Here is a 16,217-nt window from a genome sequence, read left to right as displayed (position 1 = left end):
GCACAGTCTCTCCATCGTGTCATGTGTCGTTCTCGAGGCATCCTCCTGGTGAGACAAGCCCGGAAGACCTCACCGGGGAGGTGTCCATGAGGCATCCTCACCAGATGCCAAAGCCACCTCATCTGGAGGGACAGCTGCTTGACTTTTGTGTCCCCCTCAAATGACCCATTTTTTCCCATTTGAAATTCAAAATCATCATTTCAAGCTATTTTCTATTTATTTTTAAAAAAAAACTAAAAAGTTGACTGATCCAGCAATCATTCGTGTACATCAAAGGTTCTTTGATTGGTGGAGGTCTGAGCTCTACTTTATTATGGATATGACTTGGTCAGCAGAGGATTGACCCATTTGTTTGCATGACTACTGTTTTGTACAACGGTTCCAGGGCATGCTTTCTAATTGATTTACTTTGGTTCCAAAATCAAAATGCATGTTGACAGAGATGTGGCCGGGATTTGTGGCGGTGAAAAGCAGATTTAGAGAACGGTTCCGCTCCGGGATCTTCCGAGCAAACTGAAAAGTGTGGTCCAGTCCAGACCACTTGTCAGGCTTGGGCGCCGGAGACAGAAGGAAAAGACAACCTCGGCCTTTAAGCCGCTCTGCCCTGCTCAGCAGCACATGTGCTGAGCGAGCCAAACCCAGTGGCTTACCACCAGAGGTTTCAGTCAAAGGCAGGACAGTTGAAAGGTCGACGCTTACCGACTTGCTATACAAACAGGGCCTCAATGACTAATACATTCAGCCTCGAAGTTCACGTCAAGCCATTCGTGGAAACGTTGGCTGCTTGGGAGAACTGTTTTCTTGGCCTACTATTCTTTGGGAATTCAATCTTTGCAAGACTGACGTCACTCTTGTGGTGTGGGCTGCTTGTCTGGGGAGCGTGACAAAAGGATTGGTTTTAAAGGTGAAAAAAAATGAATAGTGTTTAATCATTCAAATATAAAATTACAATAAAGGACGTGCACAAAAGGTTTGTCTTAGAAACCAAAATTTTTCCTCAAAACCTAATGACACAAATTTGGTTATTGTGTGGTACTTGCTGCAACCGAATTTCTTTTACTCCTTCAATGGAAATCTACGGACTACAACTGACATTAAACTGTGTGGTGGTTACTATTTTACAAGAATATAAAACTACTTTGAATTTTATTCATACATTTTCACAACAAAGAGTGCTTTTTCTCACTTAGAGAAATTATCATACTATGTTCTACATACAGTAAATCTGCAAAAGCTACTCTTAATAGTGAAGGCAACTGTGAATATTAATAATATTACTTTCATTATTTACATTTTATCGACAGATTATTTTCCCTTTACGCATTGTTTTACTTAAGACTTTTGTACTACTTCAATACTACACAAAATGTTTATTTTGCATTTGTGGTTTTTTTTCTGACAGTTGGGTAGCAGGATGATCGACTGGTTAGCATGTCTGCATCACAATGCAGTGGGTGTGGGTTAATAATAATAATAATAATACATTTTATTTGTGGGCGCCTTTCTAGAAACTCAAGGACACCTTACAACAAGCAGTTAAAATCACGAGTACAATGTTAAAAACTACATCAAATAAGATAAGAAAAAAATACAACAAAATAAATAAATAAAAATAATAAAAATAATGGCTTTATGGTCTGAGTGAATAGGCTTGTCGAAACAGATGTGTTTTGAGGCGGGATTTGAAATGTGTTAATGAGGCTGTATTACGAAGGTCAGCGGGGAGTGAGTTCCATAGCTGGGGAGCAGAGCGACTGAAGGCTCTATTTCCCATGGTGACGAGGCGAGCAGGGGGGACAGAGAGGAGGACAGAGGAGGAGGAACGAAGAGAGCGGACAGGCGTAGGAATATGGATGAGGTCAGATAGGTATGGAGGGGCTAGGTCATGAATGGATTTGAATGTGAGGAGCAGGATTTTATATTGAATGCGGTGTAGAATGGGGAGCCAGTGGAGATGTTGAAGGACGGGTGTAATATGGTTTATGTATGGTGTGAGTGTGATAATGCGGGCGGCTGAATTTTGGACCAGCTGAAGCTTATGGAGGGTTTTTTGAGGGAGACCAAACAGAAGGGAATTACAGTAATCGAGTCGCGAGGTGACGAGGGTGTGTACAAGTATAGCAGTGGACTGAGGAGTGAGAGAAGAGCGGAGCCGGTGGATGTTTCGAAGATGATAATATGCAGAACGAGTGATGTGGTTGATATGTGAGGTGAAGGAGAGGGTGCTATCAAGGATGACACCCAGACTCTTGACCTGAGGGGAGGGGGAGATGGAAGAGCTTTCGAAGGGAATGGAGAAGTTGTTTATTTTGTTTAGATTGGATTTAGTGCCTATAAGGAGGAATTCAGTTTTATTGCTATTCAGTTTGAGGAAATTTGAGGTGAACCAAGATTTTAATTCCTGCAGGCAGTTGGTTAGGGAGGATGGTGGAAGTATGGTATTAGGTTTGGTAGAGATGTAGAGCTGGGTGTCATCCGCGTAGCAATGAAAATGAATGTGGTGTTTCCTGAAGATATTACCAAGGGGAAGAAGATAAATTAGAAATAGCAATGGGCCGAGGACAGAACCCTGAGGAACACCTGAAGTGAGGGGAAAGGGGTGAGATCTAAAACGTTTGAGCTGGATAAACTGGGTGCGGTCAGAAAGATAGGAGCGGAACCAGGAGAGGGGGATGCTGGTGATGCCAATGGAGGAGAGTCTGTCGAGGAGGATGGAGTGAGAGATGGTGTCAAAGGCTGCACTGAGGTCAAGCAGGAGGAGGATGGCGAGTGAACCGGAGTCAGCAGAGAGAAGAAGGTCATTGCATATTTTGAGGAGGGCAGTTTCGGTACTATGGAGGGGACGGAAGCCAGATTGAAATTGTTCGTAGAGCTTATTGGAGGAAAGATGGGTGTGAAGTTGAGCAGCTACTGTTTTCTCTAGAAGTTTGGAGATGAACGGAAGGTTTGATATGGGACGAAAGTTGTTCAAGTCGCAGGGATCAGAGCCAGGTTTCTTCAGTATGGGAGTGACAGCAGCAGTTTTGAGATGAGATGGTACAATGCCAGTAGAGAGGGAAGTTTGAATAATGTTAGTGATGAGAGGCCGATAGAAGCTTTGACTAAAACAGTAGGGAGAGGGTCAAGTTGACAAGTAGAGGATTTGGACTTCTGGATTAAGATGGAGACTTGGTGGACAGATGGGGATGTAAATGCAGAGAGTAGGTGGGTAGGAACCGGGGAGAATGGAGAAGGAGGGTTAGGAGCAGCTGAAGGGGTGAGTTGCTGGTGGATAAGTTGGATTTTGGATGTAAAAAATGAGGCCAGAGTATTACAAAAATCAGTGGAATAGAGATGTGAGGGAAGAGTGTCAGCAGGTTTAGTGAGTTTAGAAATGAGTGAAAAGAGTGATCTGGGGTTGCCTTCATTGGAACTGATTAATCCAGAGTAGAAGGTAGATTTGGCTTTGGATATTGAGTCCTTGTAATGGAGAAAGTGGGTAGTGTACATTTCTTTATGAATGGCGAGTCCAGTTTTTCTATATAATCTTTCAAGTTGACGGCCTTTTGATTTAAGTTGTCTGAGCGTAGGGGTAAACCAGGGTGCTGTTTGGTTGAAGGAGACAGTTCGGGTTTTGAGTGGGGCCAGGATATTGAGAATGTTATGGAGATTTGTATTGTAGTGTGTCAAAAACTCATCTGTTGTAGAAAGACAATCAGTACTGGGGAGGTTGTTGATAAGTGATTCTAAATTGTCCGGGTTAATGTCCTTGATTTTACGGAAATGTATAATGCGTTGTGGGTTGGATTTGAAAAATGACAGGTTAACATTGAATGAAAGCAATAGATGATCTGTGTATGGGAGGAGATCGGTTTTACAGTTTGTTGGTGATAATCCAATACAGCAGATCAAGTCCAGAATATGTCCTTTACTGTGTGTGGGAAAGTTGACATACTGTTGAAAGCCAAAACTGTCCAGGCAGGAGGTAAAGTCTTTGGTGAGTGAGTTATTGATATTGTCCATGTGTATATTAAAATCTCCTAAGAGAATCACATTTGGTGATAGTGTATACAGATGGGTGATGAGTGTAGTAATGTCAGTGATAAAATTCTTGTTTGGTTTTGGTGGACGGTAAATAGTGGCAATCAGTGTGGGAGTTGATCCAGAGAGCTGTATAACTGTCGCTTCAAAAGATAAAAAAGCAGGCACATTTACAGGTGCAAATTTCCAATCCTCGCGCAGAATCATCGCGAGGCCGCCTCCCCTCCCAGTCGTGCGCGGCACAGCGTGATAAACAAAGCCCGGTGGAGTAGCTTCATTAAGAGTACCATAATCATTTGGCTGCTGCCAGGTCTCAGTCAGACACAGAATGTCAAACTCACGGTCTGTCAGGAGGTCGTGGACGAACTGGCCCTTGCTCGTAAGGGAGCGGATGTTCAATAGGCCAACGTTGACAGCAGTGCAGCTGCGAGCGACCGCGATGCTATCCGACCTCGGGACGCGTGTCAATACAGAGGCATCCGCACGGCGTCCGGTGTTCTTCCGTGGGCGGCGAGCGGTGGACCAGAACGACCTGATGGAGCTGGAGTTGTCGTATTGATAGTTTCGGCGTGAGCCCCGGTGAGTGCACCTTCGCCGGGGCACGTAAAGGATGTCCGGGTGTTGGAGCAGAGCAGGCGGTGGTGGACCGTGTGGATTAAAGTTGAGTTTGAGCTCAGTGGCTGCATATTGGTGAAGCGCTTCCAATGAGTGGTGGAAAACACACAGAGCGAACCAGCAGAAAGCAAGCCACTCACAGCTGATCAACATAGCCGGACCGGAGTAATGAAGTCGGGAAGCAGCAACAGTTAGTGGGTAAGCTAGCCGCTAGCCGCAACTCAACGACAACTCAATACTCGATGACAGGTAATGACAGTTCGGCCGATCGGGTGTGGATTGATCATTGTTCACTCGGTGACCATAAAAGCAGGTCGACATAAAATATGTCGGCTATAAAAGATAAAAAATTGACAAAAAATGGACTTAAAAATCAAAAAATCACGGGGAGTAGCGGCGTCCAAAATTCGCCAGCGTTCACTCCGGAAGTGACGTATAAAATGTCCCAGATGGTTCAAATCCATCCCCAGCCTCCGTGTGTGGAGTTTGAATGTTTCCTCCGTGCCTATGTAGGTTTTCTCCGGGTATTCCAGTTTCCTCCCGCATTCCAAAAACATTCATTGTAGTGTTTATATAGATATATACAAGATATGTATCTATATATAGATATGTATTATATAGATATAGCTAGATAGATTTTTTTTTCAGAAAAAGAAAAACGTGTGGAAGAAAAAGGCTTGGTTGTTACACAAACACTAAAAGGAGGGCCGGAAATTGAAGACAGCAACGCTGATATTGCTAGCATGCCACATGGCACACATGGTGACCCATTTAGCGCCAACCCCAAATTGTAAATTATAAATATGTTCATATAAATTATTGTGATTATTGATCATCAAGCAGTGAGAATGATTCCATATGATACGGGCAATTTATTTCAAGCTTTTTGGAGTGGGGGTTGAGGGGGGCTTCCATTAAACCACATTGTAAAACATTATCTGCCAGGCTCAAGATTCTGCATGTGACCTCAAGGTCTCACAGTAGAATGCTGGAATCTCCATATTGATGATGGTGTGCCAATAAAGAATGTGTCACGTTACCAAATGCCCTTTCTCTGTCAAACAAGGGAAGAAACGCTAACCAAGCAAGCTTGATATTGTTTGTCCTGATAAGAGTGACTTGGCTTAAAAATAAAATACAACAAAAAAAAAAGTTAAGTAAGGACATTTAGGAAATATTTAGTGGACTCTTGGAACGTTCTGTCTTATTTATTCATGTATTTATTTATTTGAAAATGAACAACTCAGGATTCGGTTTAATTTGGACTACAAAAAAAAACAACAAAAACAATTTTAAGTTTAATGACATTTCCATGAATAAAAAGGCAAAGGACTAACTGTCATCCTTGAAGTGTTCTTGCCAAAAATGTCCACTTCAAACCAACATGGCAGACGTTCTCTGGCTTTTCAGGCATGGCTTCGTGAGACTTTCTCATTGTTGTTGATCTGTCTGATCATGAAATCTCATGTTGCTAGGTGACAACGGCTGTGGGGGCTGAATTTTCAGAACATTCTCATGGGGATGCGACCAAGCCAATGACAAGTCAGTAAATTTGTCACCATGCTACAGACACACGCAATGAGTAAAACTGAAATTGTTCGCAGTTTAGTATCCTTCGTCTGTCAAGAATACTCAATTTAAATTTAGCAGCGGGCTTTTAGAAGAGTTCATCTTTGAGAGGTGGAGGGAAATCCTAACGTGTCCACTTGATACCAAAATCAGAGATTTCCTCTGCCTTTTTTGTCATGACTTTGAGATTTTTTGTGGGTCTACACATGATGGACATGCGAACATCTTATGTTGGGGATAGGAAAAAAAAGCCAGAGGGATATGACAGTACTAAGCCACGTTTTCATGCCATGTCAGCAACCACTGCCGTACGAAAATGTTCACCATGCTGAACACATGCAAAATTTGGTGAGTTTTGAGTGTCGCAAAGTCCTTTATTGGGTCTAAGAAAAACAACAAGGCCGAACTACATAACTTCAAGAGGGCCTTTGCATTTCTGGCAACGGAAATGTGGGTCCTTTTCCTGAGACTTGTGATAAGAAAATGCTGTTGGACCACAATGACAACAATGAGCGTGTCTTTTTCGATCTTTCTCCACTGCGCAACTGGCTACCAGCTTCCCTTGTAATCTTCAAAGAAAACATCCTGGCAGCAGAAAAACAGAGGAGAAGGTCCTTGGCGCTCTGTGTTAAACACCCGTTTTCTCTTTCTGACAACCAGCATTAATAGCTGATCTGACGCGCCCACGCACTCCACATTTGCGATGGAAAGAGAACGCTGAAGGGCCGAGATTAAAGTGGGGACGGAGAGTGCAGTGAGAGGATGCTGCAGCTGCCCCGTTCCTCGCACATCCTGTATCTCCCTTTCAATTAGGAACTCGGGTAAAGATGCTGACAAATACTAAATACACATTACTAGAGACTTCATAAACTCCCCCCCAAAAAGATGAATATTTGGATCACGGAAACAGGCGGAAAACCTCATAGGGGGCCACGGAGGTTAGACCAACAGCCCATGTACAAGGCAGACACTAACGACGGGTCTCTCAGACGGCCCATAAATTGTTCAAACGATACTTGTCTGCATATTACGCATAAAAGCTCACATGATGAGAATCATGAGGCCCGGGGGCAGCGCGCGTGGCTTAATGACTGCAGATTGGAGGCCGTTTTACTGCTTCGCCATCAAAACTGAGCGGCAAACAGCCGGTCTCAAATGCGCTGTGATGGCCATCATGACCAAAAGAACAAATACCAGATGACTCTAATAACGCTGCTCCCCAAAGCACTACTTATCTCTAAATGAAACTCCTCATCATACACAAAGCTACCACCGGGTGGCTCACATGAGCACAGACAGTAAATATGTGAGTTATCAGTGACTAAGGGGATTCCATGTGTGAGGGATTCACCGTATCATTTATTTTTTCCCCCCCATGTAAAGTGCTTACACTGACCGAACACATGTAACCCAGATGTGCATTTGGATAACAAGACTCCAGATGGTAGCTGCACTGCATCGTTTTGCACGTTGATCTTTTTTTTCTTCAATTCGTACATTTTAAAGATGATTTCATATTTGTTGTTTCTCAAACATTTCTTCTCCCCAGTTCGAGCCTTTCAACATTAACACTGTCAAAATGAGTAACAACATCGTGCGCCCCTAAAATTTCAGAGTGCAGCTCTAAAATTTCAGGTTCGGGGCCACCATGCTCCAAGTAAAAATAAATAAGTTAGTCTAGAGCTCTTTGGAAAGGTTACATATCATTGAGTTGACCTGGGATGACTCTTAACTGAGAGTAACCTCTGCCTTACTCCACAAATCACTGTCAGCAAGTGTCTTGCTAATTCACTGTTGATGGACGCCACACTCTAGTAGCGTATTTAAACCACATTGAATTGTCTACTACCAAAGGCTGTATTTCGTTGACCTCAAGCTCGTAATAATGGATATCCAAACTGTCCATCCATTCATGCTCCACACGCATTTTCAGATACCCGGTACATGATATGTGTACGTATCCACATTTGGAAAACGCAGTCCGGATTCCGATCTGAAGTTATCCAATATCTTGTGCCACTTGAGGGCAAAATAAAACTCTGAATTGTGCACACAATGCCGTTGAAATCCAACCAAAAAGGGCTGGATTCAAGAAGCCTGTTTATTTTTGCATTGGTTGGTGTACTGCGTTTTTTTTATTTGACTTCCTTTCTCCATTCTTTCCTGCTTTATGGGAGGCGCGATCAAATCGACTCAACACCACGCATTACGGCCATCGTCATCGAGAACACCAACAAAAGCACAGGGAGAACAACTCCACCCAGGAAGACTTGAGCTGAATCCAGAACCTATTGGCTGTGAAGCAAATGAGCTCTAACCCCGAGCCGCCACTCTGCTCATACTGTCACAAATTCAGTTATACCTCTTTTATGACTGTGAACATATTTTCCCAGGAAAACAAAGCTTACAAAGCTTCAAAGAAAAACTGCCTGTACGGTCAATAACGGGATCAGATTACTTCACTTTTTCCATAACGTCCATTAACGGTTTGAAATCAAAACAAATGCTACAAGCAAACAAAACTACTAAAATCCATTCTTTGTTAAATACTGTACTACATATCACTTACGAATTCACACTCAAGTCCAAGTTCCATTTAAAAGCAGCCGGAGAGTCCTCACTTTTCAAAGTAAATTAATAATAAGTTCAAGCTGACAGCATTTTCCTTTAAAGTGCTTGCAGCTCTTCGCGTGACTAATCAACAACCACACCAACAAGACAAGGAGCGCAAACCACCAACTGCAATTTCAACTTGCACGCAAAAAGCAGGTGTTGCCATGTTGATTGGCGCAGTTAAATATCACACTTGTCATCCAAAAAGCTGCCAAAGTGGACTAAATGTCAATGAAAAATATTGAATGCTGTCAGGCGTTCTCATGACTACGCAACATTTCAGAAAAATGGTCCCATCTATGTCTATCAGATAAAGAAATGGGAATTGTCCATTTTTCTGTGGTCATGGTGGACACACCAACTGGTTTAGTAGCAAACTAACAGGTAGAAAAATCAAAGTGGGCTACAAAGTTGGAAGTACATGACTAGTGTTGCTTTGGGAAAGAGAACTTTGACGATTGTTTTTTTTTGTCGTCTAAACAGAAATAACAAAATCAGGGTAAATCGTCTGTGCTGTCAATTGACATAAAATAGGTGATCCACACTGTTCATAGACATACAGTCAAAAAGTTGTTGGGGGTTGGGGGGTCATCTCGTTGAACATAAAAGACTAGTTTGACTTGTATAAAAGGAATAGTAGTGAATATTGTCGAGGTCTTCTCTTGTTGTTTAGACATGAGAAACAAGAGTGCAAAACACCAACCGTGCATGAAACAAACAGGTGCTGCCATGGTCACAAGTAGGGTGAATGAGACATTAATCATCAAAGAGCGGACATACTTCAGCCAAACTGACCAAAATGTTGACGTTAATCATTTTAAGAGGGGAGAACTCTCACATTTTTTCATTAGTCATAACCCATATAATTTTAGCAGAAAACGACTGGTAGAATCGTGCCGTCTTGCTACCGCGCAAGTGATTCGCTATCAGCAGCGTTTCGTCAAATAGTCGCTTGAAACTGATGGTCCGAAAAAAAGAAGTTACTTTTTTTTTAACGTGTTCCAATCCGGGCGATCCACTGTACTGTACTGTACGCCTCCCTCTGGCGCTTTCCTGCCGTCACTAACTCGCCCTCGTCAGTTACGGCCGCCTTCCACAACAAATGTTTCTATTTGCGTTCACTCACCTTTTTCGTCCCGGGTCGTGTTGTTGGAGACACTCTACCGGCGGCTCCCCTGGACAAAACGTAATTTCGGTTCACATTGAACACGCTGAACTGCTATTTTCGGGGGTTGTTGAGAGGAAGGAGGGGGGAATCTAAGCTGACAAACTCAGAAAAAGCCAGTCTGCCTCTTGACAGCTAGGCTCTGCCCCCTTATCAGACGTCATCGCTTCTTACCTACGCCCACTCATCGCACTCGCTCGTCCGCGCACGCGCAAGGAATGAGCGTTTGTATTTATGACAAAAGTTGGCAGCGAATTTTAAACCAACAGTCTTGGAACACAGTTAAGTACGGAGTGCAGGAGAGGGAAAAATGAACAGATGGACCAAAAATACTTTTTTTTAAAAATGTCACGTCGCTCATACAACAGCGATGACTTGTGATCGGCGTGCGCGGTGTCCAATAGTGGCACGCAGCGCCTCATGGGAACGGCCAATCGAAACAAAAGGTAGGCGGGAACATGTCACGTGTAAAGGGCCAAAGGGTAGGCGTGGCAGTGCCTTCGGAACATGACAGCATGTTTGTTGGTCATCTTTTTTTGTTTTTCGTTTTTTTACGGAGGAGAGCAGGTGCTGTGATCTTAAACGTGACCACACACCTCAGACATTAAAGTGACGAATACAAGCCGATCTGTACTTTTACCGAATTATTTTTTCTTCTAATTATTGAGCAAAAGAAAAACCGGTTGTGTATTGTGGGGGAGGGACATTACTAATAGGATAAGATATCCTTTATTAGTCCCACACAGGGGAAATTTACAGCCTCCAGCAGTAAGAATGTCCAATATATTTCTGTTATGTTGTATGACTGTTACTTCCTAAATATGGACAGTGAAGCTAGAATCTTAACCCTTGCGACAGACATGGTAACTTAGAAAAGCTAATTACATAGGGCTTGAGAAGACTAATAAAAGAGGGAAACGGAAAACATTATGTTCAAAGTTATGGAAAAAGTATCTTCCATCATGACATTTTTCCTTATCTCCGTCAGTAGATTTCGCAGTCTGCAGTCTGCACTTTTATTTACAAATACTTTCAAGAACATGCATTGAATCACTTCTTCAACTTTGACGACAATCAATGTATACCACTGGTGTCAAACTCAAACCGTGGGGGCCAGATCTGGCCTGCCACATCATTTTACAGTATGTGGCCCGCAAAAGCAAATCATAGATGTAAACTTCCGTGATGCTTGTCAAAATATGGACCAAAATTTCAAATTGTCATATGTGATAAATAAGAGAGATATTGTCAGCTTTTTTTGGTGCCAAACCCCTCATGACAGTACTTAAACAATAGTTGAATAATCCGTTATTATTGACTTTTTTTTAATGGTTTCAGTCATAATGACCCTCCAAGGGAAATGGTAACTAAAATGTGGACCACGAGAAAATGGTTTTGACACCCTTGGTGTATACCAATGACATGTATGTATGTGAGTACCTTTGCCACCTCTGGTCACTCCAGATGTCATACAATAACACAATGTAGCAGTAATGTGATTCGCATGAGCCCCTCCCGAATTGTTCAGCATCACACTGTTAAGACTCATCTTAACATCATGAGACTGAATCACGGCGGTCATGGGACATGTTAGACACATTCTTGATTAATTCAAGTGGTATTTCTACATGCGATATAGACAAAAAGTCACTCAAACGTGAACCTACTTGTCAGGACGCCTGAGTAAACACAATCGTTATTAACTTGGCAAAGTCTAAAAAGTTTAATCAAGAGTGCAGTACACTTTAAAGCATGAGAGTTTAGATCAATTATTGTTGAGTTTGGAAAAAACTGTCTGCTGGACTGAGCAACTGGTATCAGATAACACGAGGGGAGAGTCAGGGAGAAAAGAGTTGGAAACAAGCAGCGCACAAGCGTTTCAGACTAACTGGCCGTGTCTGCATTGTTCTGCTCTTGGCTTTTGGCCACGCGGCCGTCCAGGTTAAATGAGAGTGTGCTTTATGGCCAGCACGGGGCGAGGCAGGCTAGCGCTGCCTGCAGTTTTTCTTCATCCTCTTTTGCTTTGCTGTGCAAACTCAAGCTGTACCAGGACAATATTATGGCAAGCAGAAATTCCATGTGTCAGGCAATGGGAGAAGAGCACATACACAGTATTAGGTTGCTTGTGTCAATTAAAATGCTCCAAAAATTACACTGGGCTTCGCTTTGGAAGTGTCTTATCAACTTTGAAAATCAAAATCACATTTTTGCGCTGCCATTATTGACGTAGCAATGGTACACCGCAGCATTGAGTACGTTTTTGTAAATGAAAGACAATCATTTCTACAGCCTAACACTCAACAAAAGCAGGTGAAAATCAGAGAAAAGTGTCAAGAACCATGTCAAGCACATTCAAGTAGTACGGTTTCCACTTTGGTATTTCCATGGTCACGAGTTGTGCAGGGTACCAAAATGTGTACCATACAGCTTGTTGGAAACCTCCCATCAAGGGGCCAACCGCAGTGGTCAGATCCGAAATGTGAGGTTAGGTTGGTATGTTAGACTGAGGTCCACCGTTACAATGTCACGCTGTAAATGGCCAACATAACTCATAGAGCAAACGTGGAATCTGTGCAAACCAGATCTGGTCCATACCACCCCATGAAAACGCAGGCTTTATACTCCCCATTTCATAGTACAACTATCAAATAGCAGCTCCATTTAGCATTTGCTCCATGTACAGCACATGGCTGTTTGAAAGTGCTCTATAAATACAGTTGACTTGAGTTGACTTTTACATTCCTGCAATTTCCTTTCAAGAACACGAATTGTACTCAAGAGTGTTTCGATTGCCACATCAAAAAAAGTAGAGACGACGCAGATTCATCGATTAGTAAAATAATTGATTACTTGCAGCTCCACAATAATCATGACAAACAATCACAGAACACTGCAGTAAATACAGCTAAACGTTACCCCGGTTGGCATCCAATCCCTTGTCAATCGAGTCGAGTTTCTGACAACTTGCCTGTTTTTTGTTTTTTTTTTTTTTGTTGCACACAAATGCCTTCAAAGAACCTGCTGTTCCAGTCTCCACTTGGCCTCTCTCTTGACTGTCGTCATCCCTTTCCTTTTGCCTAAAATTCCTTTCTTTCCGCAGCCAGCCTCGGTTTCACTCGGCCCAACGACCTAACCCAAAGCCAGACCAGCTGGCTTTGAAAGCTCGCCCGCAAGCCCGAAGAGGCCCGACATCGAACCCCATTCCTCCTTTTGTATCCGTCTGCACAGAGCTAGGAGGGTGGAGGGGCATTGGCGTGAACCCCGTCGTGGACACGGATTTGTCAGGCATGCGTCCATCTGTGGAGTTGTCACAAGTGTCAATCATGTTTCGAGCAGGTGTTGTCCTCATTGAGGTGTACAGTGAGAGCACAAAACAAGTTTTCAGGGACTCAAAAATAGATGCAATTGAACTTCCGAAGGCAATTGCTTTGAATAAAAAGAGATACTGTATGTGATGGAAAATTGACTTACAGTATGGATTTCTGGAGTCCCTGCTCACCTGTTCGTTGTGAAATTACACTAAGCCTTTTTTGGAAAATGTGTCTTTAAGCAACCCCTTCTAAATGTTTCCAGCTTGTGATGTAAAAGTGGGGATAATTACATAATACCACCTCCACACAGAGTTCCTCTGCCCATGTCTGAGGAGCTTGGCTGGGCAAAGGTCTGCCCAGTGACGGTACGACTACACGGAAACACTATCGTTTACAACCTAAAAAAATGATTGCACATAATACTACTTTCAGAGTACATTATCAAGTTAAAGCCAATGGCCAAGCAGAGCTATGAATTAGCTTTAACAGTGTCACTTCTGATCACTGACACATGCTCGTATTGTGAACAAAGTTGTCAAGGTGGGAGCAGCAACGTATTTGAGTCCGTATGGACCACACGCAAAAAGCCATACACTATTTTACAAAAAGTGCAATTGGATAGTACAGTGATGAAGTGCTGTCACCGTGAGTGAAAATAGAATTTGACTTGCTCTTACTGTTTTGTCCAGTGCTCGCTTTTATCGTTACACTCTTGGGCCTCAATGGCACACAGATTTGTGGGTGTCGCAAGAACTTAAATCATTTGTACAATGGAATAATAGATTTGAGTTCAACGAATCAGGTCCAGCATTTCACAATAAATCGGGCAATCTCAATCCATTGAGACTACATCATCACTCTTTTACTATTTATACATTCTCGGTTATATTTTCATGTATTGTATAAGATGGGTACCTTGGCTCGGTGAAAGCTAGGAAACACTGCTCTAGGCTAGTGGTCAGCACAATCTCATCAAAACCCTCAATGTCTGTTCAACGCTGGTAATGGCAATGATTCGAAAATCCTTACCAAAAAAAAAGGTACTATCTACAGATCAGTTACAAGATTATGTATGTATGTACAAGATAAACAATTTCTGAGTGGTTCTAAATTGTGACGCGGATAGGTGTTTAATTTACATCATGATCACGCTACACAAGTGTTATTGACTAGCTTAGTGATGAAATGCTACCGCCACAAGTAAAAATGCTTCAACAGCAACTGGGGCGCTCGCTTTATCGCAACTCCTCGCTTCGCCGTCATCGAAACTAATTTTGTGGGAAAAAAATGTTTCTGAATTCCAAATGATTTTTATCTGGAAGTTGACAACTGTAACCAAAGGAACCACTACTCATTCTTGACATAAATTACATCGACAGAGTAGTTACCGCCATATGAAAACTACTAAATTAATTGCAAGCATTCCAACAAGTGGCATGGAGTTTGCCAAATAACTATTTGTTCCATCACAGCCTTGACATGACAGCTGGCATTTCCAACACTGCGCCACACCACAAATAGACCCAGACCTCTTTCTCCCCCAATTAAAAAAGAGCCCTCACGCAGAGAGCTTGATTAGGTTGTGAAAGTCTGGTTTGATCCGCAACAACACTCCAACGAAATACATAGTTTATTTTGTAAATGAGAAAAATAAATCAATGAGTCACACTACTTTTTTCCCCTGAAGAGCCATTTTTTGAAATAACACTTAATTATCTGTGCCATTCTGAGGAGGCCCTCGATGTCCCTCGCCAACCTTTGTCTCATTTATTAATGCCAACATAACAACATTTTCCTTTCATTACACATGCCTAGAATCAATCACTAATTGGTGTTAACAAAAAAAATGTGCATGGAAATGGAACACAATAACAAAAACATCTCCCAACGGAAATAATGTGAGTTTAATTAATTTGGTTCAGGCATGATCTGTTGCCATTATTTATTAAGTGTACATTAACAGTCAAACACAAGGAGATTTCAATGGCAAATCCTCAAATTGATCAAACATGCTCCTCAAGATGACGAAAGCAACAAAGCTTCACAATGTAGCATCACCCATCAGTCTAATAGACCTGAGTCGGAATCGCCTTAAATGGCAACTTCAAACCAAAATGTCATACTTTTGAGATTATCTATCTATCTCTATCTTTGAAAAACACCCTCAGCCTACAACTCATGTCTTGGACAGAAGGAGCGCTTCACCTATTAGCATCATCCGTCTTTCAATTGGGGCTCATTTGGGCAAATTCCCTTGTAGGATTTTGTCGAAATACAAACACTGCAGCCCAGGTCTGGACTATTCAAATATAACAAAATATGTCCCTGCGAAAGAATGTTTGCTGTTATGCTCGACATATCCACCAGATTTCATGTGGATCGATTAAGTAAGTGTGGGGATCATGTTTTTAACTTTCCAATATTAAGTGAGTTCCAGGTGAATTTCAGCATGTTGAGCCCCACAAAAAAACACGAATTAAGTCAAAACCACTCACCCTTTGAAGATGCCGACACACAGGCAATTGTGAGAGATCAGGAAGAGATTTTTAGAGTGATACAATGATCGAGTCAACTTTTATTGATGCAATGGGTCCTGTTTTGCAGCAGTGACATAACACAAATTTGGACAACAGTTGGAATGCAGTGCAGCCTGTCACTAAACGGTGCAAAAGCAGTTGCAAATTGGTAGGATAAGTTCACCATTTTATAAAGTCTGAATAGATGCAACCGTTTCATCATTTCAAGGCGCAAAAACTGCCTAGTCACAATGACTTCATTCATATCTATGACACAGGAAGGATTCCAAAGAAATCAGAAAATGCTTCTGCGATGCAGTTGAGACCAGACTCCACTAATAAGCCAGATCTCACCGCCTGCATTTCCTCTCCATTGCCGTTGTAATTAAAAGGTAACAGACGGCCCGC

At 42.4% G+C, this 16,217-nt stretch overlaps 1 protein-coding gene across 9 annotated transcripts in view; it reads right to left on the bottom strand.

Moving 5' to 3' along the window:
* Positions 1-15,918, bottom strand: part of mef2aa (myocyte enhancer factor 2aa) — a 76,816-nt gene extending 60,898 nt beyond the window's left edge. For 2 of the 9 annotated variants that reach the window (XM_052060487.1, XM_052060484.1), the window contains exon 1: positions 12,899-13,174. The gene's annotated coding sequence lies outside the window, so the exon portion shown is untranslated. Of the gene's footprint in view, positions 1-9,943; positions 10,262-12,898; positions 13,175-15,788 lie in introns of those variants that run through there. The other 7 variants (XM_052060485.1, XM_052060489.1, XM_052060486.1 and 4 more) reach the window with 7 other exon arrangements.
* Positions 15,919-16,217: the final 299 nt, after the last annotated feature.

This window comes from Hippocampus zosterae, chromosome 3, assembly GCF_025434085.1.
Source record: "Hippocampus zosterae strain Florida chromosome 3, ASM2543408v3, whole genome shotgun sequence".
In the NCBI taxonomy this organism is placed as follows: Eukaryota; Metazoa; Chordata; class Actinopteri; order Syngnathiformes; family Syngnathidae; genus Hippocampus; species Hippocampus zosterae.
This window is presented reverse-complemented; position numbering and strand designations above follow the sequence as displayed.